The following is a 26,603-nucleotide window of genomic DNA, read 5'->3' on the forward strand; positions in this document are numbered from 1 at the left end:
GATGTTGGATTACAGGAGGGGGAATTTCTAGAGTACTTACGAGATGGCTTCTTAAAGCAGCTCATGGTTGAGACCACTAGAGAATCAGCTATTTTGGACTGGGTGCTGTGCAATGAACCAGAATTGATTAGAGAGCTTAAGGTAAAAGAATCCTTAGGAGCCTGTGGTCTTAATATGATCGAATTCACCCTGAATTTTTTTTTAGATTATGAAGGCACGCAGTCCTCTTTTATTGTCATTTAGTAATGCATGCATTAAGAAATGATACAATATTTGAGAAGGAGAAACTGAAGTCAGATGTATCAGTATTACAGTGGAGTAAAGGGAATTACAGAGGCATTAGAGAGGAGCTGTCCAGAACTGATTACAAAAGAACACTGGCAGGGATGACGGCAGAGTAGCAATGGCTGGAACTTCAGGAAACAATTCAGAAGGCACTGGATATATACATCCCAGAGAGAAAGAAGTATTCTAAAGAAAAGATGACACAACAACTGCTAACAAGAGAAGTCAAAGCCAACATGAAAGCCAAAGATAGGACATATAATAGAGCAAAAATTAGAAAATCAACAGAAGGCAACTAATAAAGTCATTAAGAAGGTAAAGTTGGAATATAAAAGTAAGCTAGCCAACAATAATAAAGAGATTACCGATAGTTTCTTCAGATAACATTGTTAGAGTGAGTTTTTTTTGGGTAGGTGATTCATTTACACTTAAATGACTTTGGCCACCAGACTTCTATTTGACGAAGTTCTGTGGATTGAGTTCACAACAATGCGCTTCCTAAAAAGCTGTGAATACCAGATGCTTCTGGCGCTGTAGTTTGACCAGATGCTGTAGTTTCGAAGACAGTATTATCTATACTTTATAAATATTAATTGTCTTCTATGTTAGCACGTAAAATGTCAATAAATGTATTGTGAATTTAACTTGCATTCCTAAAGGCTGTGGATACCAACCTAGACATGTTGGTGTCAGGAGGAAAGGATGAAGTCAGAAGGTGTGATGTTTTGTATGTAGCTTCAAAAGGAAGCATTGTCTATGCATTGTCTATAACTTTAAGTAGTGATTGCCTTGTGTGTTTAGCATATAAATATCGAGCCCACATTGGGCTAGCAGACCTTTCTACCGAAAGCGTCTCTGTCCGTATGATGTCTGCTGTGCCTTGTTGTGTCAAATAAAGAAGCTGCTTTGTATCTACCAGTGACTCTGTCTCTCTGGTGATTTCATCCACACTACAACATAGATAAAGTGTAAAAGAGAGGTGAGAGTGGATATCAGGCTGCTGGAAATGATGCTAAGAGGTAGCAATGGAGGACAATGAAATACTGGATGAACTGAACAAGTATTTTACATCAGTCTTCACTGCGGAAGACAATAGCAGTATAGTGAAAGTTCCAGCTATCGAGGGGCATGAAGTGTCTGAAATTACCGTCATTAGAGAGAAGGTTCTTAGGAAACTGAAAGGACTGAAGGCAGATAGTGAGTGTACACCCTGGAGTTCTGAATGAGGTGGCTAAAGGAATTGTGGAGGCATTGGTAATGATCTTCTAAGAATCACTAGATTCTGGAATGGTTCCGGAAGACTGGAAAATTGCAAAATTCACTCTACACTTCAAAATGGGAGAGAAGCAGAAGAAAGGAAACTATAGGCCAGTTATCACCTCGGTGGTTGGGAAGATGTTTGAGTCGATTATTAAGGATGAGGTCTCAGGATACTTGGAGGCACATGTTAAAATAGGCCATAGTCAGCATGGTTTCCCCAAGGGAAAATCTTGCCTGACGAATCTGTTGGAATTCTTTGAAGAAGTAGCAAGTAGGATAACTAAAGGAGAATCAGTTGATGTTGTGTGCTTAGAAGGCTTTTGACAAGGTGCCTCAGACGAGGCTGCTTAACAAGTTATGAGCCCATGGTATTACAGGAAAGATTCCAGCATGGAGAAAGCAGTGGCTCGTTGGCAGGAGGCAAAGAGTGGGAATAAAGGCAGCCTTTTCTGACTGGCTGCTGGTGACTAGTGGTGTTCCACAGCTGTCTGTGTTGCAACGGATTTGTTTTACATTATACGTTAATGATTTGGATGATGGAATTGATTGCTTTGTTGCAAAGTTTGTAGACAATATGAAGATAGGTAGATGGGCAAGTAGTTTTGAGACAGTAGGGAGGCTACAGAAGGACTTAGAATAGGAGAATGGGCAGAGAAATGGCAGCTGGAATACAATGTTGGGAAGTATATGGTCATGCACTTTAGTAGAAGAAGTGAAAGGGTTGACTATTTTCTAAACGGAGAGAAAATACAAAAAACTGAGGTGTAAAGGGACTTGGGACTCCTTGTGCAGGATCCCGTCAAGGTTGATTTGCAGGTCGAGTCTGTGATGAGGAAGGCAAATGCAATGTTAGCATTCATTTCAAGAGGACTAGAATATAAAAGAAAAGATGTAATGTTGAGACTTTATAAAACACTGGTGAGGCCTCACTTGGAGTACTGTGAGCAGTTTTGGGCCCTTTTTCTTAAATAGGATGTGCTGAAACTGAAGAGTGTTCAGAAGAGGTTCACGAAAATGATTCCAGAATTGAATGGCTTGTCAAATGAAGAGCGTTTGATGACTCTGGCCCTGTATTCACTAGAACTCAAAAGAATCAGGGATGACCTAATTGAAATCTGTTGAATGGTGAAAGGCCTTGATAGAGTGGATGTGGAGAGGATGTTTTCTATAGCAGGAGAGTCTAAGATCAAAGGACATAGCCTCAGAATAGAGGGACTTCCTTTAAGAATGGAGATAAGCAATTTCTTGAGCCAGAGAGTGGTGAATCTGTGGAATGCTTTGCTACAGGCAGCTTTGGAGACCGAGTCTTCATGTATATTTAAGGCAGAGGTTGATAGATTCTTGATTGGTCAGGGCATGTAGGGATATGGAGAGAAGGCAGAAGATTGGGGCTGAGAGGAAAATTGGATCACCCATGATGAAATGGTAGAACAGACTCTACGGGCCAAATGGCCTGATACCGCTCCTATATCTTATGGTCTTCTGTAGCATGTTCTTCCTGCAAGCACTATTATTGGCTCCTATAAGACATAATTATCATACTATTGACATGCTATTTATATCAAATATCCTCTCACTCCTGTTTGCATTGCTTAAATTTGCTGCTTTTAAAACATTTTCTTACACTCAGCTACATTAGCATATAGTTTCCACATGGCACATTCCAGCTCTGATCTTCATTGCCCCCAAGGAATACTTCCCTTTTTTGTGAGCTGCATGGTAATAGCAGATGTGCTGAATAATGATTGTATACACATAAATGTACTTATGCTGCTTCAGTGGGCCAAGAAAAAAAAACTAATTATTTTTGAAGAACTTTTGAAATAACACTTTCTTCACGAGGTAGAAATGCTAGCAATTGGAATTGTTCCATCCTCTTTCACTTCCAGACATCGGTAGTCCCCTTGTAACAAATAACTTCACACTTGCCATCAACAATGTCACATAACATCTGCTAGAAATTTATTAAAGATGATAGCATCAAATTCCTTAGCCAGTCCAGTGCTAAAATACTACATTCAGGACAGAGGCTAATAGAGGTCAAAATTAGACATTTGGTGATGCGAGATCCCCATCCTTGATTTCCTATTCAATGTACTTTCTGTGACAGTCAGCTGCTGTCCGTGAATAGGTTAGCTTGTGCAATGCAGAGCACTATAGGATGTCAGTGACTCTCTCATGATGGGACTGTTGAGGACACGGATGTGGGGTCAAAGACAGGATCTATTAGAATTAAGCAGCAGTAAATGTTAGATGCTCTGTGTACATTATATAGGGTACAAATACCAAGAAGTGATAAAAGTGTGATATTGTAGATAAATTGGAGAAATGTTTTAAGACTTAGACTGGGAGAGAAACTGTTTAAAAGACAAAGGCAGGAGAATTTCCTGAAATGTAGAAAATGGTCCAGGACACCACTCCAGGCTTGGCCATCCAGCTAGAAGGCCTAATCTCCTTTTGGGTGGACAGAAAAGTTGTGACCTCCGGTAAGACCCATGGAGAAGGTCTGTGTGTCTGTGTAAATATCATCTGGTGTGTGAATGCCTCCGTAGAAATGACCCACTGCTCACTGCAGATAGAGTTTTTAATGGTAAAGTGCAGGCCATTCTACTTACTGAGAGAGTTCACTAACATTGTGATGATTGCTGTTTACATCCCTCCTCCCACTATGTTAGTGCTGAGGAAGTGCTGCAGGAGCTCGATGACACCATCTGCTAGCTCAAAGCCACTTCATTTCTTCTTGTGACTTCAATCGTGCCAACTTAAAAACATCCCTGCTAAAGTTCTACCAGCTTGTCAAATTTGCTAGCAGAAAATGGAATATATTAGATTAATGTATGTGAAGCCTACAAGGGGGCCCTCTGCCCTCAGCTCGGATACTCACACTGCATATTTACTTTGAGAATCACTGCGTACAGACCACTGGTTAAACCAGTCAAACCAGTTTTTAGGGAGATGTGAAACTGGCCGGAAGGTGCCACCTCAGTGATGTATGAACGCTTCGAAAGCACGGACTCGAGCATATTCAGGGAGATGACTACCTATGATCATCAAGTCAACATTGATGAATATGCGGGATCAACGACTGGCTGCATATGAAAGTGTATTGAGGCCGTTACTGTGATTAAGCACTACACTGCCATGGCTGGCTGCAGAGGTTCGTGCACTGCTGAGGGTTTGGGACATTACACTCAGATCGGGGTCAAGATGACTCTAAGGTCAGCAAGAGCCGTGCTGCCCTGTGCCATCAGGAAGGCAAAGCATGAGTACATACAGAAAATTCACAGACGCCTTTGTGATACCAGGGAAGTGTAACACTGTGGCAAGGTATGAGGGATGAAAGCCTAGCACATTTATTTTTCAACATAGTCCCCTCCTACAAGTACACACTTAGTCCAGTGGTCATGGACCATACAGATCCCTTCTTTGTAGAAGTAGTCCACAGCAGGGGTGATTGATAAGTTTGTGGCCTGAGGTAGAAGGAGATGAGTTATTAACTTCAAACTTTCTGCATTTTCACTCAAAGAGTTGAACTGCATGTGCACGTAACGAGAGCGTCTTGGACCTCCAGGTGGTCCACAGCAGGGGTGATTGATAAGTTCGTGGCCTAAGGTAGAAGGAGATGAGTTATACAGCTCTCGTTACATGCACGTGCAGTTCAACTCTTTGAGTGATTATGCAGAAAGTTTGCAGTTAATAACTCATCTCTTTCTACCTTAGGCCACGAACATATCAATCACCCCATGCTGTGGACGACTTCTGGAGGTCCAAGACGCCAACTTCTACAAAGAAAGGATACATATGCTCCACGACCACTAGACTAAGTGTGTAAATGTAGGAAAAATAAATGCGCTAGGTTTTCTAAAATTGACTCCTTCTACCTTAGTCCACAAACTTATCAATCACTCCTTGTATATAAACCATAACAGATTACAAGATCACCCTGTGCGTCAATGACAGTGACATCTCTGATAGGACAAATGCCTTCTGTGCATGATTTAATGTATTGAACAATGTGACATCGAGGAAACCCCCCTCTCCCACAGAGGAACAGGCACCCTCTCTGGCCACAGCCGAGGTGAGGAGGACCTCAGTCACGGGTAAACCCATGCAAAGCTGCAGGGCCAGACAACATACCTGGCCAGGTGCTGAGGGACTGCGTGGCCCAGCTAACAGAAGTCTTAACAGACATCTTTAATATCACTTTACAACAGTCCACTGTTCCTGCAGACTCCAAGGAAGCCACCATCATTCTGGTGCCCAAGAGAGTAATGTTAAAAGGCTAAACAATTACTGCAGTGGCACGGACTTTTCAACAATCATGAAGTGCTTTGAGTGGCTGGTAATGGATCTTATAAAATCTCACTTTCTAGCTGCATTAGATCTTTTTTGACAAGGTTCCACATGGTAGGCTTATTCAGAAAGTCAGAAGGCATGGGATCCAGGGAAGTTTGGCCAGGTGGATTCAGAATTGGCTTGCCTGCAGAAGGCAGAGGGTGGTGGTGGAGGGAGTACATTTGGATTGGAGGGTTGTGACTAGTGGTGTCCCATAAGGATCGGGTCTGGGACCTCTACTTTTCATGATTTTTATTAACGACCTGGATGTGGGGGTAAAAGGGTGGGCTGGCAAGTTTGCAGACGACACAAAGGTTGGTGGTGTCGTGGATAGTGTAGAGGATTGTCAAAGATTGCAGAGAGACATTGATAGGTTGCAGAAGTGGGCTGAGAAGTGGCAGATGGAGTTCAACCCAGAGAAGTGTGAGGTGGTACACTTTGGAAGGACAAACTGCAAGGCAGAGTATAAAGTAAATGGCAGGATACTTGGTAGTGTGGAGGAGCAGAGGGATCTTGGGGTACATGTCCACAGATCCCTGAAAGTTGCCTCACAGGTAGATAGGGTAGTTAAGAAAGTTGATGGGGTGTTAGCTTTCATAAGTCGAGGGATAGAGTTTAAGAGTCGCGAGGCAATGATGCAACTCTATAAAACTCTAGTTAGACCACACTTGGAGTACTGTGTCCAGTTCTGGTCGCCTCACTATAGGAAGGATGTGGAAGCATTGGAAAGGGTACAGAGGAGATTTACCAGGATGCTGCCTGGTTTAGAGAGTATGCATTATGATCAGAGATTAAGGGAACTAGGGCTTTGCTCTTTGGAGAGAAGGAGGATGAGAAGAGACATGATAGAGGCATACAAGATATTAAGAGGAATAGATAGAGTGGACAGCCAGCACCTCTTCCCCAGGGCACCACTGCTCAATACAAGGGGACATGGTTTTAAGGTAAGGGGTGGAAAGTTCAAGGGGATATTTGAGGAAGGTTTTTTACTCAGAGAGTGGTTGGAGCGTGGAATGCACGGCCTGAGTTAGTGGTGGAGGCAGATACACTAGTGAAGTTTAAGAGACTATTAGACAGGTATATGGAGGAATTTAAAGTGGGTGGTTATATGGGAGGCAGGATTTGAGGGTCGGCACAACAATGTGGGTTGAAGGGCCTGTACTGTGCTGTACTATTCTATGTTCTACGTTCTTTCTAGTCTGCCTACCACTCAGATCAGTGCACTGATATGATTTCATAGCCTCGGCCCTCCACTCCATCCTATCCCATCTAGAGAACAATGCCAGGTTATTGTTAATCAACTTCAGCTCGTTGCTTAGTACAATTATCCCTCAGAGGCTGGAGGGTAAACTGTCCTTATTGGGATTCAACACCTCTCTCTTTAACTGGATCTTGGTCTTCTTGACAGAAAGACCCCAGTCAACACAAGATGGCAGCAACATGTTAAGCCGCATCACGCTGGTGCCCCCAGGGGCTGTTTGCTCAGTCCGCTGTTGCTCATGCTGCTGGCTCACGACTGCGCTGCCCGGTCCAGCTCAAACCGCATCATTAAGTTCACTGATGATACTGCAGTGGCTGGGCTTATCAGCGACAGTGACGAGTCAGCAGACAGAGAGGAGGTAGAGAGGCTTGTGAAATGGTGTGAGAAAAACAACTGGAGTCTCAACATGGACAAGACAAAGAGATGATTATGGACTTCTGGAAAGCACAGGTTGACCGCTCTCTATCACATATCAATGGACCTGTGAGGAAGTGAAGAACACAAAGTTCCTTGGTGTGCACATCATAGGTGATCTGCCCTGGACGCACAACAACACCTCACTAGTCAAGATGGCACAGCCACACTACACTTTTTGAGGAGATTAGGGTGTGCAAGGCTCCCTGCCCTGATTCAAACAACTTTCTACAGGAGCACCCTCGAGAGTGTCCTGTCTGGCTGCCTCATTGTGTGGTTGCACGGAGGCTGCAAGACATTGGACTGCAAGACTCTAGAGAGGGCAGTAAAAACTGCTGAGGGGATCTCATAGGTCTTCCTCCCCATTAGTGACATTTACAAATGTCACAAGGTGTGCTGTATATGAAATTTCTGAAGCATTGTTGAGGACCCCTACCACCCATCCCACAATCTCTTTGAGCCACTGCCATCAGGAAGGAAGTACAGGAACATTAGGACTAGGACTGTCAGAATGGGGGCCAAGGTCAAAATGGGTGATGAATACAAAACTGAAGGTGTTATATTTGAAAGCAAGTAGTATACAGAAGAAGGTAGAATACAGTACATCATGGCACACTTAGAGATTGGCAGGTATGTATCTGTGGGCATCTCTGAGTCGTGGCTGAAAGAAGATCATAGTTGGGAGGTTAACATCCAAGGATACACATTGTGTTGAAAAGACAGGGAGGTAGGTAGAGAGGTTGGGGTGACTCTATTGACAAAAAAAAACAATCCTTGGAAAGAGGTGACATTGGATTGGAATATATAGTATCCATGAGGGGCAAGTGAAGAAACTGCAAGCGTAAAAAGACCATGATGGGTGTTATATACAAGCCTCTGAACAGTAGCCAACATGTGGGCTACAAATTACAACGTGAGTTAGAAATAGGGAAATGCTGCGATTATCATGGGAGGTTTCAATATGCAGGTAGATTGGAAAAATCCAGGTGGTATTTGATCCTAAGGGAGAGAATTTATAGTATGACTATGAGGTGGCTTTTTAGAGCAGCTTGTGAGTGAGCCCAATAGGGGAACGGCATTCTGGATTGGGTGTTATGTAATGACACAGATTTGATTAGGAAGCTTAAGAGGCAGTGATCATAATTCACCCTGCAGTTTGAGAAGGAGAAGATAAAATCAGTACTACCACGGAGAAAAAGAAGCTGGCCAAAGTTGACTGGAAGGGGACACTAGCAGGGATGATGGCAGAGCAGCAATGGCTGTTCATGGGGAAATTTGAAAGGTGCTGAAAGATACACCCCAAAGATGAAAATGTATTCTACAGGGAGGATGAGGCAACTGTGGTGAACAAGAGAAGTCAAAGACAGCATAAAAGCAAAAGAGAGGGTATATAATATAGCAAAGATTAGTTGGAATGTAAAGGATTTGAAAGTTTTAAAAAATCAACTGAATGCAACCAAAATGGCCTAAAGAGAGAAAAGATGAAATAAGAAGCCAATAATATCAAAGAGGTTACAAAAAGTTTTTTCAGATATATAAAGAGTAAATGAGAAGCAAGAGTGGATATTGGACCGCTGGAAAATAATGCTGTGGAAGTAGTAATGGGGGACAAAGAAATAGTGGAAGAAATTAACAAGTACTTTGCATCAGTCTTCACTGTGGAAGACCATAGCAGAATGCCAAAATGTGAGAGTGTCAGGGGACAGAATTGAGTTTTGTTGCTTTTACTAAGGAGAAGGTGCTTGGGAGCTGAAAAGCATCAAGGTAATTAAGTCAACAGGACCAGATGGACTACATCCCAGGGTTCTGAAAGAAGTAGCTGAAGAGATTGTGGAGGCATTAGTAATGATCTTTCAAGAATCAGTAGAATGGTACGTGAAGACTGGAAAATTGAAAATGGTACTCCACTCTTCAAGAAGGGAGGGTGGCAGAAAAACAGAAATTATAGGCCAGTTAGCCTGACTTCAGTGGTTGGAAAGATGTTGGAGACGATTGTTAAGGATGAAGTTTTGGGGTACTTGGAGGCAGATGATAAAATAGGGTAAAATCAGCATGGTTTTCTAAAGGGGAAATCTTTCCTGACAAATCTGTTGGAACTCTGAGGAAATAACAAGCACGATAGTCAAAAGAGAAACAGTGGATGTTGTTTATTTGGATTTTCAGAAGCCCCTTAACAAATTGCCATGCATGAGGCTGCTTGATAAGATAATTATTACAGGAGAGGTACTAGCACGGATTGAAGATTGGCTGACTGACAGGAAGAAACGAGTGAGAATAAAGGGGGTCTTTTACTGATTGGCTGCCAGTGACCAGTGGTGTTGGTACTGCTTCTTTTCATTTTGTATGTCAATGATTTGGATGAAGGAATTGATGGCTTTGTGGCCAAGTCTGCGGACAATATGAAGATAGGAGGAATAGAAGGTAGTGTGGAGAAAGCAGGGTGTCTGCTGAAGAATTTAGACAGAATGTGGGAATGGGCAAGAAAGTGGCAGATGGAATATAATGTCGGGATGTGCATGGTGATGCACTTTGGCACACAGAATAAAGGTATAGACTATCTTCAAAATGGTGGGAAAATTCAAAAATCAGAGGTACTGATGGAATTGGGAGTTCACATGCAGGATTCCCTGAAGTTTAACTTTCAGGTTGATTTGGTGGTAAAAAAGGCAAATGAAATGTTAGCGTTCATTTTGAGAGGACTAGATTACAAAAACAAGGATATAATGCAGTGTGTTTATAAGGCATTGGTCAGACTGCATTTGGAGTACTATGAATAGTTTAAGGATCTTTATCAAGGAAAAGAAAGGGTCCAGAGGAGGTTCGTGAGAATGATCCCAGGAATGAAAAGGTTAACATATGAGGAGCATTTGATTGTGCTGGCCAGGATATCTGATCATTTGGCTGCCCTTCTCCTACTTACATGCAGGCAGAGGCTAAAGAGAAAACCTCCAGAGATTAGGACAATAAAGAGGTGGTCGCTGGAGGATACAGTATTGCTTCAAGTCAGTGGACTGGGACATGTCCAAGGACTCACATAAGGATTCATATGAATACTCTTGTTACAAGGAGTGACTGGGAGCGAACCCAAGTGCAGGATGCTGACACGGTGATAGGGTTGAGAGGTGCTTGCACAGTCGTGAACGTGGAACAGATAACCATGGGAGTCTTGACCCAGAGACGAAGTTTTCGTAGAATATCTAGAGACTGGAGCTGAACTTAGAACTAACAGTCCTAAGTGATCAGGAAATGAGGTTAACACACGAGAATTGACCAATGAGCTGGCGACCCGTGGTTGTGGCGCCAGAGAACTTATCCTCCAGTCTCTGATGGAAGCCATGTGTGCTGTAATTAAGTGAACCAGCAGCAATTGAGAATCAAATGACTGGAATTAAGACATAATCAAGGAGATAGGAGCGAGATGGGGGTCAGCCAGTTGGGACCATGACAGTACCCCCTCCCCTCAATAGGAGCCTCCAGGCGATCCTGCAGTTTGTCTGGATTGTTCCGATGGAAGTCATGGATGAGGGAAGGGTCCAGGATGGAGGAGCGGGGAATCCAGGAATGTTCTTCTGGACCGTATCCTTCCCAGTTGAGCAGGTACTGGAGGCCCCTGCCCCGACGGCGCACATCCAGTAACCGCTGGACAGTGTACGCCGGGTGGTTGTCGATGATCCGGGTGGGTAGAGGGGGTTCGGTCGGAGGGCACAAGGGGCTGACAGAAGCTGGTTTTAATTGGGAAATGTGAAACGTAGGATGGATGTGCATAGATTTAGGCACTTTGAGTCAGACTGCTGTGGGATTGATAATACTCTCAATCTGTTAAATGTTATATACTACCTTTTCTCTTTGGAGGAATGAAGGAGTTTATTCCTTCATGGATCTGTTTCAAGAAGGCAGATTGATGTCTTTTGAGAAATTAGTAACTAAATATTCTCTCTCGTACTCACATTTCTTGCAATATCTTCTTACAAGAATATTTAAGTAATTTTCCATATATACAAAATTCTGACCTGTTAGACATTATATTAAAAATGAATCTTTTAGTGAAAGGTTTTATTGGGAAAATTCATAATTTACTATACCATCAGTACAATTATCCTTTACTTAAGATTAAACAAGATTGGGAAAGAGAGCTTAACATGACCTTGATAACAAAGGATTGGTTGCAAATTTTGAAGTTGGTTAATTCTTCTTCGATTTGTGCCAGTCACTCTCTAATTCAATTTAAAATTGTACATCGGTACTATTTGACAAAGGAGAGACTGTCTAAAATATTTCCTAATGTTGATGGTCAGTGTGATAGATGTAAAACTGAGACAGCTACATTGACACATATGTTTTGGTCATGTTCTATATTGAAACAGTTTTAGAAATCTATTTTCTCTACAATTTCTAAAGCTTTAAAAATTAATTTACAACCTAATAAATTGACAGATTTGTTTGGTATAATCCCTCAATATATTCACGGTATTTCTATATCAGACCAACACGTAATTGCATTTGTCACATTATTGGCCAGAAGGGCTATTTTATTGAAATGGAAAGATGCCTCTGCTCCCACTTTGATACAATAGTTCTCTCAGGTGATGTTATGTTTTAGTTTGGAGAAAATCAGAAGTCGAATTTTTGATCCTCGATTTGGCTTTGAGAAAAGGTGGGATTCTTTTGCCCGCTACTTTCATTTGATCTGAGATGGTTCCCTTCTGATTCTTGCGTAAATGGATTTGGTTGGCGATTGACATTTTTTTAAATGGAAGCTTGTATGGCGTATAGCTCCGGGGTTGTGCTCCCAATGGGTTCTTTTTCCATTTTGTTTTTGTTAGTAGGAGTTTTTTTTTGTTTTAGTTAGTGGGGGTTCTTTTCCCTTCTTTCTTTTTTCCAAAAAAAAATAGTTTTAACATTTTGTTTTTTCTTCTTATTATTGATATATTGTTTAGCTTTGTTAATCAGATATTTGATAATTTAATTCTTATTGTACAAAAAAAACACTCTCAATCTTGAAAGGTCCCAGAAAGCGAGGGGCGAGCTTCTTGGGCTCGTTCTTGAGAGGAATGTCTTTAGACGAGAGCCACACCTTCTGCCAAGGTCGACACTCAGGTGCAGGAGTCCGATGGCGATCAGCAATCCTCCGGTTGCCGTCGGCTGAACCGAACAGGGCCGTATGTGTGTCCTCCCAGACCTTGCGGCATCGGCGGATATGGGTCTGAACAGAAGGCACCATAATATCTTCTTCCTGAGCAGGAAACAGCGGGGTTTGGTAACCAAGACAGCATTCAAAAGGAGATCTTCTGGTGGCGGTGCTGACCAGAGAGTTGTGGGTGTACTCTACCCACGCGAGGTGGTTGCTCCGGGCAGATAGATTGTTGGCTGTTATGTAATGTAGTGCCGCCTCCAAATCCTGGTTGACCCATTCTGTTTGCCCATTCACCTGTGGATGAAAGCCGGACGACAGGCTAACTGAGGCACCCAGGGCTCGAGAAAAGGATCTCCAGACTTGCGAAATGAATTGGAGACCCCAGTCGGAGATAATGTTCGAAGGAATTCCGTGAAGGCAGAAGACGTGGTGGATGAGAAGGTCTGCGATCTCCTGAGCTGAAGGGAGTTTAGGGAGGGCTGCAAAGCACACGGTCTTGGAGAAACGGTCCACCACAGTGAGTACGGTGGTGTTCCCATGTGAAAGGAGTAGTCCCATGATAAAGTCCAGTGCAATGTGAGACCAAGGATGACTAGGGACAGGTAGGGGGTGAAGTAATCCAGCAGGTGGCCGGTGGGAGGCTTTTCCACAGGCACAGATGGAACATGCAGAGACAAAGGAATGGGTATCATCGTCCATGGAAGGCCACCAAAAGTGTCTTTTCAGAAGAGACAGTGTTCGATCACTCCAGGATGGCAGGTGAAACGAGACGTGTGCTTCCACTGGAGAACCTGAGATCGAACGGAATCGGGCACAAAAAGGTGATTGGTAGGTCCATTACTGGGGTCAGGTTCAGCCCGTTGGGCCTCTTTTACTATGGCCTCGATCTCCCAGGTGAGGGCCGCCACCACACAGGATGGCGGGAGGATAGTCTCCGGGCTGGAAAGGTCTTCCTCGGAATTGTATTGATTGGAGAGCACATCAGGTTTCCCGTTCTTGGACCCCGGACGATAGGTGAGAGTAAACCTGAAGCGGCCAAAAAATAATGCCCAACGGGTTTGGCGGGAATTCAGGCGTTTTGCGGTCTGGATATATCCGAGGTTCTTGTGATCGGTCCAGACTATAAACGGGTGTTCCGCCCCTTCCAGCCAGTGCCTCCATGCTTCCAATGCCAGTTTGACCGCCAGTAGCTCCCGGTTCCCAACGTCATAATTTCATTCAGCAGGAGACAGCCGGCGAGAAAAGTAGGTGCAGGGATGAAGTTTCTGATCAGGACCTGAACGTTGGGACAGTACCGCTCCCACCTCGGAGTCGGAGGCGCCAACCTCCACCATGAATTGACAGGGGGGGTCCAGTTGGACTAGGATGGGAGCGGACGTGGAAAGCCTCTTCAATTCAGCGAATGCTGAGTCAGCCTTGGAGTCCCAAAGAAAAGGTGTTGTAGGTGAGGTAAGTCGGGTAAGGTGCGCCGCCACCCGACTGTAATCCCTGACAAACTGGGGATAGAAGTTCGCAAACCCCAGGAATCGCTGGGGTTGCTTGTAGGTTGTGGGTTTGGGCTACTCCGCCACTGCCTGGATCTTCACGGGATCCGCTTTCACTTGCCTCCTCTCGATGATGTAACCTAAGAAGCCGACCGAGGGGACGTGGAATTCACACTTCTCAGCCTTCATGAATAATTTGTTCTCCCACAGCCTCTGTAGGACTTGATGGACATGATGAATGTGTTTCTGGAGACTGCTGGAGAAGATTAGGATGTCCTCCAGATAGACAAACACAAAGCGGTTAATAAAGTCTCTTAGCACATCATTAATCAGGGCTTGAAAAACGACGGGGGCATTGGTGAGGCCAAACGGCATGACCAGGTATTCGAAGTGGTCCAGAGGGGTATTAAATGCCGTCTTCCACTCGTCGCCCTCCCTTATTCTGACCAGATGGTAAGCAGTTCGTAGGTCCAACTTCGAAAAGATTGTGGCTCCGTGAAGTGGTTCAAATGCTGAATTTATGAGGGGCAGTGGGTACTTGTTTTTAATGGATTGTTAAGGCCTCGGTAATCGATGCAGGGACGTAGTGACCCATCCTTCTTCCCCACAAAGAAGATCCCTGTGCCCACCGGGGAGGATGAGGGCCGAATAATGCCTGCCGCGAGAGACTTACTGATGTACTTCTCCATGGCTTCCCTCTCAGGCTGGGACAAGTTATACAACCGACTGGTGGGTAACGAGGCCCCGGGAGAAGGTCGATAGCATAATCACATGGTTGGTGTGGAGGCAGGGAAAGAGCCTGTTGTTTACTAAATACCTGTTCCAGGACGTGGTACTCTGCTGGAACCCTGGACAAGTCGGGGGGGTCCACGGCAGGCAAGGTCGCGGTGACCACCCCAGGGGAGAGTGCCGACTGAAGATAGATGGAGTGACAAAACGGGCTCCAGCTGGCTATCCTCCCAGTAGACCAATCAATGTGGGGATTATGGTGGCTCAACCGGGGTATCCCAGAACTATAGGGGCTTGAGGAGAATGAATTAGATTAAACTGAACCTGCTCCCGATGGTTTCCAGACAGAATCAAAGTCAGGGGTGGCGTACAGTGGGTGGCCTGGGCCAGCTTCCAGAGGGGTACTTAATGGTTCCCGAGGAATTCTGGCCCGGGAGGTTATGTCCTCATCCAACAGATTTCCCTCGGCACCGGAGTCTACCAAGGCGGATAGAGACAGGGACTGGTGGAGATAGTTCAGCTTCCAGAGGGGTACTTAATGGTTCCCGAGGAATTCTGGCCCGGGAGGTTATGTCCTCATCCAACAGATTTCCCTCGGCACCGGAGTCTACCAAGGCGGATAGAGACAGGGACTGTTGGAGATAGTTCACAGTAGCTAGGATCTGCATCCAGGTTTGGGAGACTGAAGTGTGGTAAACCAGTTACAACATATATATATGGTTTATCACACTTCAGTCTCCCAAACCTGGATGCAGATCCTAGCTACTGTGAACTATCTCAGTGAACTGTCTGGACACTCCCCTCTGCTGACTGTCCCTGAATAAAGATGATTGCGCCATTGCTCCTCCTCTCAGTCCAGGGCAGATACTCAGCATGATGGAGGTCACATTTTACTGCTAATAAAAACCTTTCAGTGTTTACTCTACTTCCAGTCTTTTGGAGTTATTGATGGTACATCATGAAGGGTGTGTTGTCTGGCTCACCAGGGTCCCCCTTTCTACTGGTGAGCCCTCCCTTTTGGCCGAAGAGAACAGGTATCACGGAAATGTCCAGACTGGCTGCAATAGAGATAATCCCCTGATCTTAATTTCCGGAGTCGCTTGGTGGGAGACGGTTCCGTCCCAGCTGCATCGGTTCCTCCCCCAGGGTAGTGGGAACGATCGGAGTGGGAGCTATGCTAGGAGTGGAAGGGGGAGAGAGATTAGGGCTGGTCGAAGATAGTAAAACAGGTCGTGGAGTGACCCGAGGAGTAGGGCGACTGGTTTTCTCTTTCTGATGTTCTCGGAGTAGGTTATCTAGACTGGTGGCTGGAGAGACCAAAGAGTCCAAGCTGTCTGCATCATCCCTCGCCGCCAGTTTGTCTTTTATCCTGTCACTGAGATCTTGTCGAAACACTCCCTGGAGGGCTTTGTCATTCCACCCTGAGTCGGCCGCTAGTATTCAGAACTCTATGGAGTATTCGGCTACACCGTGAGCCCTGACAGAGAGTCAGTAAGCGCTTAGTGGCGTCCTTACTGCGAATGGGATGTTCAAAAATCTTCCTCATTTCAGAGATGAAGGTGGGAAAAGAAGAGCAGGTCTCTGGCTGGTTATCCCAAATCGCGGTGGCCTATGCTAAGGCATTCCCTCGCAACAACCCCATGATGTATGCTATCCTTGATCTGTCCGTGGCATTACATACATGGCTGCTGCTCAAAAATCAAGGAGCATTGCAGTAAGAAAGCCTGGCACTTCCCTAGGCCCCCAGTGTAGGGTTCCGGTTCAGGTACGTACGGCGCTCTTGGTGATCGTGTTGCCGACCCATAGGACGTTGCTATCCCAGGCTGTGCGGGTTGGTCAGACCGGGTTCTCGGAAGATACCGAGTAAGAGGAGCGGATACTCGGTCAACCTGCTCACTGACCTTCTTTACATTCCTGGACAGGGCACAGAGGTTAGAACATAGAACATAAAACATAGAATAGTACAGCACAGTATAGGCCCTTCGGCCCACAATGTTGTGCCGACCCTCAGACCTTGCCTCCCATATAACCCCCCACCTTAAATCCCTCCATATACCTGTTTAGTAATTTCTTAAACTTCACTAGTGTATCTGCCTCCACCACTGACTCAGGCAGTGCATTCCACGCACCAACCACTCTCTGAGTAAAAAAACCTTCTTCTAATATCCCCCTTGAACTTCCCACCCCTTACCTTTAAGCCATGTCCTCTTGGTATTGAGCAGTGGTGCCCTGGGGAAGAGGCACTGGCTATCCACTCTATCTATTCCTCTTATTATCTTGTACACCTCTATCATGTATCCTTTCATCCTCCTTCTCTCCAAAGAGTAAAGCCCTAGCTCCCTTAATCTCTGATCATAATGCATACTCTCTAAACCAGGCAGCATCCTGGTAAATCTCCTCTGTACCCTTTCTAATGCTTCCACATCCTTCCTATAGTGAGGCGACCAGAACTGGACACAGTACTCCAAGCGTGGCCTAACATCATTACATCACGACTCTTAAACACTATCCCTCGACTTATGAAAGCTAACACCCCATAAACTTTCTTAACTACCCTATCCACCTGTGAGGCAACTTTCAGGGATCTGTGGACATGTACCCCAAGATCCCTCTGCTCCTCCACACTACCAAGTATCCTGCCATTTACTTTGTACTCTGCCTTGGAGTTTGTCCTTCCAAAGTGTACCATCTCACACTTCTCTGGGTTGAACTCCATTTGCCACTTCTCAGCCCACTTCTGCATCCTATCAATGTCTCGCTGCAATCTTCGACAATCCTCTACACCATCTACAACACCACCAACCTTTGTGTCGTCTGCAAACTTGCCAACCCACCCTTCTACCCCCACATCCAGGTCATTAATAAAAATCACGAAAAGTAGAGGTCCCAGAACAGATCCTTGTGGGACACCACTAGTGACAATCCTCCAATCTGAATGTACTCCCTCCACCACGACACTTTGTCTTCTGCAGGCAAGTCAATTCTGAATCCACCTGGCCAAACTTCCCTGGATCCCATGCCTTCTGACTTTCTGAATAAGCCAACCGTGTGGAACCTTGTCAAATGCCTTACTAAAATCCATATAGATCACATCCACTGCACTACCCTCATCTATATGCCTGGCCATCTCCTCAAAGAACTCTATCAGGCTTGTTAGACACGATCTGCCCTTCACAAAGCCATGCTGACTGTCCCTGATCAGACCATAATTCCCTAAATGCCCAGGGATCCCATCTCTGAGAATCTTTTCCAACAGCTTTCCCACCACAGACGTAAGGCTCACTGGTCTATAATTACCCGGACTTCTCTACTAACTTTTTTGAATAAGGGGACAACATTCGCCTCCCTCCAATCCTCCAGTACCATTCCCGTGGACAACGAGGACATAAAGATCCTAGCCAGAGGCTCAGCAATCTCTTCCCTCGCCTCGTGGAGCAGCCTGGGGAATATTCCGTCAGGACCCGGGGACTTATCTGTCCTAATGTATTTTAACAATTCCAACACCTCCTCTCCCTTAATATCAACATGCTCCAGAACATCAACCTCACTCATATTGTCCTCACCATCATCAAGTTCCCGCTCATTAGTGAATACCGAAGAGAAGTATTCATTGAGGACCTCGCTCACTTCCTCAGCCTCCAGGCACATCTTCCCAATCTCTAATCGGTCCTACCTTCACTCCTGTCATCCTTCTTTTCTTCACATAATTGAAGAATGCCTTGGGGTTTTCTTTTACCCTACGCACCAAGGCCTTCTCATGCCCCCTTCTTGCTCTTCTCAGCCCCTTCTTAAGCACCTTTCTTGCTTCCCTATATTCCTCAAAAGACCCATCTGATCCCTGCTTCCTAAACCTCATGTATGCTGCCTTCTTCCACCTGACTAGATTTTCCACCTCACTTGTCACCCATGGTTCCTTCACCCTACCATTCTTTACCTTCTTCAACGGGACAAATTTATCCCTAACATCCTGCAAGAGATCTCTAAACATCGCCCACATGTCCATAGTACATTTCCCTGCAAAAACATCATCCCAATTCACAGCTGCAAGTTCTAGCCTTATAGCCTCATAATTTGCGCTTCCCCAATTAAAAATGTTCCTGTCCTCTCTGATTCTGTCCTTTTCCATGATAATGCTAAAGGCTAGGGAGCGGTGGTCACTGTCCCCCAGATGCTCACCCACTGAGAGATCTGTGACCTGACCTGGTTCATTACCTAGTACTAGATCTAGTATGGCATTCCCCCTAGTCGGCCTGTCCACATACTGTCACAGGAATCCGTCCTGGACACACTTAGCAAACTCTGCCTCATCTAAACCCTTGGAACTAATCAGGTGCCAATCAACATTAGGGAAGTTAAAGTCACCCATGATAACAACCCTGTTATTTTTGCACCTTTCCAAAATCTGCCTCCCAATCTGCTCCTCTGTATCTCTGCTGCTACCAGGGGGCCTATAGAATACCCCCAATAGAGTAACTGCTCCCTTCCTGTTCCTGACTTCCACCCATACTGACTCAAAAGAGGATCTTGCTACATTACCCACCCTTTCTGTAGCTGTAAAAGTATCCCTGACCAGCAATGCCACCCCTCCTCCCCTTTTTCGCCCTCTCTATCCCTTTTAAAGCACTGAAATCCAGGTATATTGAGAATCCATTCCTGCCCTGGTGCCAGCCAAGTCTCTGCAATGGCCACTACATCGTAATTCCATGTATGTATCCAAGCTCTCAGTTCATCACCTTTGTTCTTGATGCTTCTCCATGATATCTCTGAGCAGTTGGTTGTGTAGGCCCCGTAGGGTAACCCTGGCTGGTGAGGGCCTGTTGCAGGGGGTTTGTGTCCGCTGGGTTCATTCTTGGCTAGTTCATTCTGATACAAGGAGTGACTGGGGGTGAACCCAAGTGCAGGACACTGACATGGAGAGAGGGTTGAGAGGTGCTTGCACAGTCGCGAATGTGGAACAGATAACAAGGGGAGTCTTGACCCAGAGATGAGGTTTTCGTAGAATATCTAGAGACTGGAGCTGAACTTAGAACTAACGGTCCTAAGTGATTGGGAAATGAGGTCAACACACGGGAATCGATCAATGAACTGGCGACCCGTGGTTGTAACGCCAAAGTTCTTATCCTGCAGTCTCTGATGGAAACCAGGTGTGCTGTAATTAAGTGAACGAGCAGCAATTGGGAATCTTAACGCCTGGAATTAAGGCATGATCCAGGAGATAGGAGCAAGATGGGGGACAGCCAGACGGGACCATGACAACACCATGTCGTAACAGGCTTTATTAAAACAGCTGTAGATGAGTGCATCCCTACAAAATCATTCAGAGTCTTCCCCAGTCAGAAGCCTTGGATGAACCATGAGATCCGAAATCTGCTGAAAGCTAGTTCAAAGGCATTCAAGTCTGGCGACTAAGAAAGTTACAAGAGGTCCAGGTACAACCATCACGAACTGGAGTGCTTTGGGAGGTTGGCGATGGAACATATTAGCTCCTGACTGAGAAGCGACTTGGATCTGCACCAATTTGCCTACTGGCACAGGAAGTTCACAGCAGATGCCGTCTCATTGGCACTTTACTCAAACCCGAAACTTCTAGAAAGCAAAGATGTATTCTTTTAGATGCTCTTTATTGGCTACAGCTTGGCATTATCAATACCATCATCTTGTCAAAAGTATTCAATAAGCTTCAAGACCTTGGCCTCAATATCTCCATGTACAATTGGATCCTGGATTTCCTCACTTCCAGATCCCAGTCAGTTCAGATTGGCAACATCTCCTCTGTGATCTCCATCAGCACAGGCACACTACAAGGCTGTGTGCTTAGTCCCCTGCTCTACTAAGCACAGCACCGATGCTTTTTTCAAGTTTCTTGATGACAACACTACTGTAGGCCTAATCAAAGGTGGTGATGAATCAGCATATACAGTTGTAAGAAAAAGTTTGTGAACGCTTTGCAATTACCTGGTTTTCTGCGTTAATTACTCATAAAATGTGGTCTGATTTTCATCTGTCACAATAATAGACAAACACAATCTGCCTAAATGAATAACACACAAACAGTTGTACTTCTTCTCATCATTACTGAGTACACCATTTAAACAATTACAGTCTAGGTTCAAAAAAGTGTGTGGACCTCTAGGGCAATGCCTTCTACAAAGAGAAATTGTCTACAAATGGAGGAAATACAGTACTGTTACTGCTCTCCCTAGGTGTGGGCATCCTGCAAAGATCACACCAAGAGCACAACATGCAAGGCTGAAGGAGGTGATAAATAACTTAAGGGTATCAGCATAAGACCTGCAGAAATCCTTAAAGCTTGCTACAGTCTCTGTCCATGTGTCCATTAGAAGAAAAGCACTGATGAAGAATGGTGTTCATGGAAGGACGCAGTGGAGCACATCTACGTGAAATGCTGTTGCAGGAAAGCAGCATCCAGCATCAGGGACCCCACCATCCAGAACATGCTCTCTTCTCGCTGCTGTCATCAGGAAGAAGATACAAGGGTCTCGGGACTCGCACCACCTTGTTCAGGAACAGCCTTTGAACCAAAGGGGACAAGATCACTCAACTTCACTTGCCCTGTCATTGAAATGTTCCCACAACCAATGGACTCACTTTCAAGGACACTTCATCTCATATTCTGAATATTTATTGCTTATTTATTTATTCTTATTATTTCTTCGTTTGGTAATTGCACAGTTTGTTGTTTTTGACACTCTGGTTGACACCCTAGCTGGCCGGTCTTCCATTGATTCTGTTATGTTATTATTCTATTGATTAATTGAGTATGCACACAAGAAAATGAATCTCAGCATTGTGTATGGTAACATACTGTATGTATGTGTACTTCAATAATAAAAATTTACTTTGAACTTTGATCTTGAACTTTGCTCTCACTCCTGGGTCTGCTCTGGTATTACATCATGATTGATTTATTATCCCTCTCAACACCATTCTCCTGCTTCCTCACCGTAACCTTTGACACCCTTACTAATCAAGAACCTGTCAAACTCCACTTTAAATATAACAAACGACTTGGCCTCCACAGCTGTGTGTAACAATGAATTCCACAGATTCACCCGCTCTAGCTAAAGAACTTCCTCCTCATCGCTGTTCTAAAGGGACGTCCTTCTATTCTGAGGTTGTGTCCTCTGCTCCTAGACTCCCCCACTCTAGGAAACATTCTCTCCATGTCCACTCTATGTTGGCCTTTCAATGTTCAATAGTTTCAACAATAAGATTCCTAAACTCCAGCGAGCACATGATCAGTGCCATCAAATGCTCCTCGTACATTAACCCTTTCAATCCCAGGATCATTCTCACGAACCTCCTCTGGACCCTCTCCAATGCCAGCTAATCTTTTCTTAGATAAGGGGCCCAAGTATGGTTTGACCAATTTCTTATAAAATCTAAACTGGGCATATATGGGCAGTTACGTCATGTGCTTGATTGATCCTTGTTCACACCTTTGATAATTAAATCTAATCTATTCAGGATCGCAATTCCAGAACAATCAGAAGAAGGAACTTTGCTTCACTCCCTCAACTTCTTACACCCACCTCAGGTATCCTTTTGTCTTGAACTTTTCCTCTCTGTGAGGATAAGGAATGGCACTGGATTGATTGAGCACAGTACCATCTGGCCAACACCAAATAAATTTCTGCACACACATTTTTGATATTGTAGCACAAGTACCATGAAAGATTCAGTAAAATTTTAACTTCACATGAACTGTCTATACCATTCATTTAAGTCACCAGATTCTTTACTCTGTTCATGCATACAATATCATTTACTCTTCTTCCCAATAGACTTAACTTTGCTTGGTTGCTGGAACTTGCTATGGTCTGGTAAGCATTCAAACAAACTGTTGACAGATGTCCCTTGATACACAATTATGGAAAACAGATTCTTTGCATCTGCACTTAGTAGCCAGATGTTGTGTGTTACCACAACAATAACATGTACCCTTCAGGCAGTTCTTCCGTCTTCCTGAACATGCTACAGAGCTAGGCCCCAACTTGTTAACACTCAGGCCTTCATTGGGTGATGCTGCAAACCCAGAGCTTGTTTGACTGCTGCCTCCATTACCTGGGCAATATTAAATGCCTGACTGAGATTCAGTTTCTTTTCACCAAGTTTCCTCCTTTAAGTTTTCATGTTTTGGACTCCACCAAACATGAGATACCACAGCATCTCCCTCAAAGTTGTATTATACTCAAGTGTCCAACAATGCATCGAACATTTCTGACAGATTTTGCAAGCGTTTTACTTAGATACTGATTGCTGATATTACTCTTGTAATGTTGAATAATGTGACTGGGGGTGGGGTATGGGACTACAGTTCATCCACTGTAACCAACCATTTCATCGAAGAAAGTAAGGTTTCCATCAATGTGTAGACCTAGAGATGAAGACAAAATTAACTTCTTCATCCCTGCTGAGATGTCACATGCAATGAAAAATCACTCCACCCTTTCTATATGACTGGAATATGCTGCTAAAGAAAGCTAGAATACCAGTTGTGGCCATTTTGACTCGCTTTGCAAAAAGCACTGACGCTTACTTTGACTTAAGGCTGAAGGCTTTGCTTCTCTGTCAGATTACAACGCAAGGTTACCTTTACTGAAAATATTAACTAGAGTTCAAAACCCCCCAAAAACTTACCGAAATTAGACCCACTTAAGCAAGACCAACATTGAGCAGAAGCATATTGTTTAGCCTTCATCGCTAATGATCGGAATGACAGTGTTCAATTGATCTGGACATAAGCTGAAACAATGCAGCTCTGATTACTCATGAGGCTGTCCAATGCACGTGAGACCATAGGGCCAGACGTAGGAGAAGATTTAGGCCATTTGGCCCATTGAGTCTGCTCTGCCATTTGATCATGGCTGATTTATTCGTCCCTTTCAATCTTTTAAAGGCAGCTTTTTTTTTGTTATCAGCACATTGGAGCCTTGCTAAACACAATAGTAAGTTTGTACATTCAAAATCAGAACAACAAGTATAGAAGAAGCTGGTGCCCTGAGATTTTTTTTGTGTCTATTCCCAGTTCCATGGAATAGAACGAGTGCTTGTTGTCATCCCAAGTTGTTCCAGAAGATCTATATATATTGAACCTCATGGTTCCAGAAAACATTCAACCCCAGAAGACATGTATATACCCAAATGTGTCTATGTAAGTATTGACCCTAATCACCACATTAGGAACAAAATCTCATGCTCTATTACTTGCAGATTGGTTTTGTTGATAGATCTACTTACAAACACAAGTTCTTAGTGTTACTGCAAAAATAGATGCTGTTAGTAATCTCTAATACACTATCAAAGTCTTCAGGACAAATTTATTAACCATAGATACTAATTTTCAAGACAAGGATGTTCGAGGGAAAACAGAACAATTACTACACACCCCTCCAGTGCTTTTAATTTATGGGTTTAATATCGGCACCACCTACCAAATGTTCATGTGAAAGGATTTCTAAGGTCTTGAACAGAGATGCTTTGGCCTTTTCCTGATATCCAAATAGTTACTGATAGATGTTCTCACTATGATTGTCCACATGCCCAAAGAGCAGGGTGCCCCAGAGTGGCAAACAAAAACAGTCTGTTTTCTTCTGCTTTGTTTAATAACCAGTTTGCTACTGCCAAGCAATGGAACTCCTCCAATTTTTGATCTCCAGCATCAACATAAAACAATTCCCAGTCAGATATAATGCAGCCAGATGCAGTGTAAAGATTTTTCTAATGTTCCTAACAGCATGAGAGGAACACACTAACAGTACCTTGCCCGAGAACATCTTTAGAGTACTGCGATACTAGTCACACCATAGCAATCTCCACATCTTGTTTCCTAGGGTGTGTCTATATATTCTAATATCTAACCATAAAAGTAGTATAACAATATTATCCTTCTCTGATCTAAGCTAAAAATACCTACTATCCACATATGTGCTTTCTTAATCTCTTTGAAGGCAGATCAAGCGAACACTTGGTGGCATGTGATTGAATCATCGTTTTATTCTGCAGCACATAGATGCATACATGTGCCTTGCTTATTTTATTTAGAGCAGATTGATCTTTGCATAATCATGAAAAGGTTGAAATGACAACCTGCGTGTACATGATATATTTAACATTACTTGTCAATGACGTAAAGGAAAAAATATGGACTGATACGTTGTGGATCTTGTGATGGTGATTTGCTTGTAAGAGCTGAGCTGACCTTTACTGATGAAGTTCAAAGTTGCAGCTGGGCCTTCTGCCTATCGCTGCTATCATGTGGGTGGGCCCTGTAAGCCCTGGCATGAAACAGCTGAAAAAGTACTCTGAAATCTGGCAAGGGCAAGCACCTAGCTTGGCCAGCTGTCAAGGAGATCAAAGACTAGGAATATTTCTGAACAACACACACAAAATATTGGAGGAACTCAGCAGGCCAGGCAGCATCTATGGAAAAAAGTACAGTCGATGTTTCTACCTCTGAATTCTTATCTTTTATTTCCAGTCCTGATGAAGGGTCTTGGCCTGAAACATCGACTGTCTACTCTCTTCCATAGATCCTGCCTGGCCTGTTGAGTTCCTTTAGCATTTTGTGTGTGTTGCTTGGATTTCCAGTATCTGCAGATTTTCAAAGTTGCTGGTGAACGCAGCAGGCCAGGCAGCATCTCTAGGAAGAGGTACAGTCGACGTTTTAGGCCGAGACCTTTTGTCAGGACTCAGCCTGAAACGTCGACTGTACCTCTTCCTAGAGATGCTGCCTGGCCTGCTGCGTTCACCAGCAACTTAGATGTATGTTGCTTGAATTTCCAGCATCTGCAGAATTCCTGTTATCTGCAGATTTTCTTTTGTTTGTGATTGGAATATACCTGAACATTCACTGACATTTAGAGACTCTCTAAAACTTACAAACAATTAATTTTGTTTTAGTTAACTACGAAATTAAAAAAATGTGTAAAAACAATTAAAATGAGTTTGATTCAAATAATGTTAATTACCCACTGTTCTCTTCCCTTTACAACCTTTACAATCAAATGAACAGCTGATTATTTCGGCAGGAATTTGGCCTAGCACCTGCTTAATGGGAAGAATCTCCACTTAAACTTAGAGAATTCAGCAAGTTTGAGCACTGCTTCTGGACTCTACTGTTTTTAAGGGATCACACATTTTGACATCCACCATCATGAAGTGCTTCAAGAAGCTGGTCATGGCACACATCATCTCCAGCCTTCCAGGTAACCTTGACCCACCACAATTTAATTTCTATGGTGGACACCATCTCCCTAGACCTCCACTCCTCTTTGGATTATTTGGATAGTAAAGAAACTCATGTTAGACCATTATTATATTGACTACAGTTCTACTTTCAGTAAAATAATGCTAAGCAAACTCACCTTCAAACTCCTAGATTTGGGACTCAACACCTCAGTTTTCAACTTGATTCTTGACTTTCTAACCAATGGATCACAATAAGGACAGGCAGCAGCCCCTTTGCTGCAATTACCCTCAACACTGGTGCCCCACAAGGCTGGATCCTCAGCCCCCATACGTACTCCTTATACACTCATTGAAAGAACATAGGAGTCCTGATGGAGGATCTCGGCCCAAAATATTGATTGTTACTCTTTTTTACAGATGCCGCTTGACTAGCTGAGTTCTTCCAGCATTTTGTGTGTGTTGCTTTGGATTTCCAGCATCTGTGGATCTC

The sequence above is a fragment of the Mobula hypostoma genome, chromosome 8 (assembly GCF_963921235.1).
Source record: "Mobula hypostoma chromosome 8, sMobHyp1.1, whole genome shotgun sequence".
Classification (NCBI taxonomy): domain Eukaryota; kingdom Metazoa; phylum Chordata; class Chondrichthyes; order Myliobatiformes; family Myliobatidae; genus Mobula; species Mobula hypostoma.